This window comes from Bidens hawaiensis, unplaced genomic scaffold (assembly GCF_021521415.1).
Source record: "Bidens hawaiensis isolate Kalapana, Puna unplaced genomic scaffold, B.hawaiensis_p1.1 tig00000702_1, whole genome shotgun sequence".
NCBI lineage: Eukaryota > Viridiplantae > Streptophyta > Magnoliopsida > Asterales > Asteraceae > Bidens > Bidens hawaiensis.
In genome coordinates, this window is record NW_027491042.1 from 2,999,885 (window position 1) to 3,003,469 (window position 3,585).

Consider the following 3,585-nt stretch of genomic DNA (forward strand, 5'->3'; position numbering starts at 1 on the left):
TGCCACGTTGAACATTTGGTGACCTTCTACTTCAATCTTCATTCTTCATAAAATTCATTCACTTGTATCTCGTATTTGTCCTTGCGTTGTAGGTTTGTACTATATGCACTCTACACGGGTAACCGTTCAAGCTTCCAGCGCCAATTTCGTGTCTGACCCCATTTGCGCGTCTCACATATGTTAATGTATCCAACGCAGTTAATGCCTGGCACCGCTAACACGTTTGACGCTAGTTAACGCTTCAGACTTCGATTACACGTTCGACGCAGGGTAACACATCACGTGTTCGTTAACGTGTTTAACACTGATTAATAGTTACGTGTCCGGCTCCGGTGACACGTCACATACTAACAATGAACGTGTCAGGCTGCTTAACGCGTGGATTAACCCACCGCACATCAGTTACGCGTCTGTGCCTGTTAATGTATTAATTAAGCGTAAATCGTTCATTAGGCGCTCGGTGCCAGTTAATGCGTCAAAGTCATTTTTGCGCTCGAAAGGTTGTGATCGTAGAGATATATTCCAATTTTTTGTTAAATTCCAATTCATTCTAAAAAAAATTCCACAAACCAAAAGCACAATCAAGTTCATAACTCTTTTATTATATTCCAATTTCTATAAAATTAATTTCTTTTGGAAATTGTGGTGTTTCTGAGTGTTATGGATAATTTTTGTTGGCTAGCTATCATTAATTGCTGATCAAGCTCAAGTTCGCTTACATTGAATGAATCAAACAGCATAACCAAATTCAGAATCAGATTCTTTACTAGGAATTAGTCACCACTTTGTCTGGAGTAGAACTTCCAACTTGTTCAACAAAAGCCTTGAGATTCATATACGAAGATCCACTTTCTTTCATAGCCTCTCTTCCCAAATCCTTCCACTTCTTAGCATTCATTTTCACTCTTTGATCATGTCCTCCCATGACCATTTCAATGCACCTTCTTATCTCTTCACCTTCAACAATTCCATCTTCATTACTCGCCGCCCTAACTCCTGCTCCCCAAACATCTTCCAGAAGCTTCGCATTCGTGAACTGGTCGGACCATTTAGGAACCGCCACCATTGGAACCCCACAAGCCAAACTCTCCAGTGTCGAATTCCAACCACAGTGTGTCACAAAACAACCTAAAGAAGGGTGTGATAGCACCTCTAGTTGACTACACCATGGAACTATTAACCCTAATTGTTTCAATTCCTCCATGCAACTTATTTCCTCTTCTTCTTTTGTTTTTCCATCTTTATCCCTCATCACCCACAGAAATGGCTTCTTGCACTCTAACAAACCGTGAGCTATTGCCTCCTTTTCGTCTTTTGAAAACCCAATCAAGGTACCAAAAGATATGTAAACAATGGACCCTTCATGTTTCGTGTTCATCCATTCCAAATATTCGTGTGATGTTTCATACAAATCTCCTCCAAAAGATCTATCCAGCGGATCGTTTCCATCCAAGAAAGCCGATGGAATCAACGGTCCGATACCAACCATGTTTATCTTCCCATCAATCTCTTCCAAGGCCTGTTCTTCCAACGTATCAAACGTATTCACAAGTATTTTAGGGTTTTCTATCTTATCCAGCATATGCATCAGCTCCTTAAACAAAGATAGCGTCTTATCGTAAGGGTTTGACGGGAGACAAAAGGAGGGGAGGTCGCGACTTTTGAGCGATGGTAACCCGGGTAATTCAATGGACCATGAAGGCTCGTTGGAGTTTTCTCCAATGAGTTTATCATACCCTTTGAAATAATAATAATACACTCGAAACACCGACGCTGGTTGAATCCAAAGAAGGGCTTGAGGCACGTTATGGCCAAGTGCCACCTCTCCAGCCCAAGGGAGGAGGAGGGTGTACGCCAAACAAGTGATCGGGGTGCCGTTTTCGGCACTAGTAAGTATGGTTTCTTTCAAGCACCGGATTCCCTCGTTCCTTAACTGAGTCATGAGGAGAGTGGCATCATCAGAACCCGGAACGAAACCATCATCGTAGCCGTCTGAGAAAACAACAAAGTTGAAACTCTCGGGAATCTGGCTGGCTTTGCACATGCGGCGGTGTGAATGGACCGTGGTTGCGAAGGTAAGTTTGACACCTAACCGAACGAGCTGTTTAGCAAACTGGAGAGCCGGATTAATGTGACCTTGGGCTGGAAAAGTTATTAAGAGGAAGTGAGGCTGAGTTTGAGCCATAATCTTTAACAAAGCTCAACAAACTACGGGTTTGTAAGCCCTGAAGTTTGTTTAAATCGTAAGATCACTGATGCGATAGGATTTCTAAGGTGTGGAGTTTTGGAAATAAAAAATAATGTTTGTAGAAAGATAGAATTTAATGGGTGGTGGTGGCATTACATGTACTCTTCAAAGAATGAACATACGAACCTATAAAACGTAGACAACGTTCCAAACACAGGAATATCGCTTTACGAGCGTGACATGTAACGAGACTACTTATAAGTACTAAATCATAATAGCACATGGGTGCAAGTAATTTAGACCCAAATACAAAGGGTAAAATTAGTAAAAGATGAAAGCAACTAATAAGAAATAAAGAACGAAATATTTGGGTGAGGGAGTGCTGTAGGGGTGTGTCTTGGGACCGCCGTGTTCGAACCTCGCAGGGATCGATGCTGACTATTTTCAACCCGTAGGCCGGTAGCCACGCCGATTCTTCCAAACCGTACAACGATCATTTGCTCGTTCTAAACGGTCAATTTTTTTAAAGAAAATTATTTATAATTCAAAATCCAACATTCCAACATATAAATTAACCCACCAGTTTGCACTTTTCCATATAAATTTATCCTTTTTTTTCATATATTATTTAAATTTCAATAAAAAAAACAAGGATCATTCTTGCAAAGTTATTAGAGGTGCGAATAAACCGAGAGCCGGTTGTAATTGTAATCCCGAATCCAATATTTTTGAACCCGGACCGGACAGCGACCCATATGATTGACGAGGTCACATGACGGCCCTCCAAATTTAAGAAACGAATGCTATTATAATTATGTTCTATAAAATAAATAAACAAGTAATACATAAAAGTTAATTTATTATAGAAATATATTATGCGAATAAAAAAAGAACAGAATTGCAAATTTATCGTTTAAATATATACGATTTATAAATCAGGTATTTTAAAAAAGTTTATTTACGACGGTGTCCTTTATATGACAAAGTACATTCGATTTTTGTCCTTAACACTAACTGTCATACGAAAACTCAGTTTAATGCAAACATGCCAGGACTTAACGGAGCTTTTGTTTAACATATTTTATTTAGTTTCTTTTTCTTATAAGATATTAATTTGTTTTTAAATTATAAATACTTAAATAGTATGCGTAAAAAGACTTAAATGCCCTCACATGTCAAGACTTAACGGGGTTTTTGAATGTCAGTTAGTCAAAATGACGAAAATCAAACAAACATGTTATGTAAAGGATGTTGTCTGCAAATAAACTTTTCAATGGATCTGATCCATAAATTACATATGAAACAACAAAGCTGGAACTCTCAGGAATCTGGTTAGCTTTGAACATGCGGCGGTATGCATGGACCGTGGTTGCGAAGGTGAGTTTGACACCTAAGTG

General features: G+C 39.2%; 1 pseudogene; it reads right to left on the reverse strand.

Moving 5' to 3' along the window:
• Positions 1 to 606: 606 nt before the first annotated feature.
• On the reverse strand, positions 607 to 2,355 carry LOC143533157 (UDP-glycosyltransferase 75C1 pseudogene; annotated as a pseudogene).
• Between the last annotated feature and the right edge of the window lie 1,230 nt (positions 2,356 to 3,585).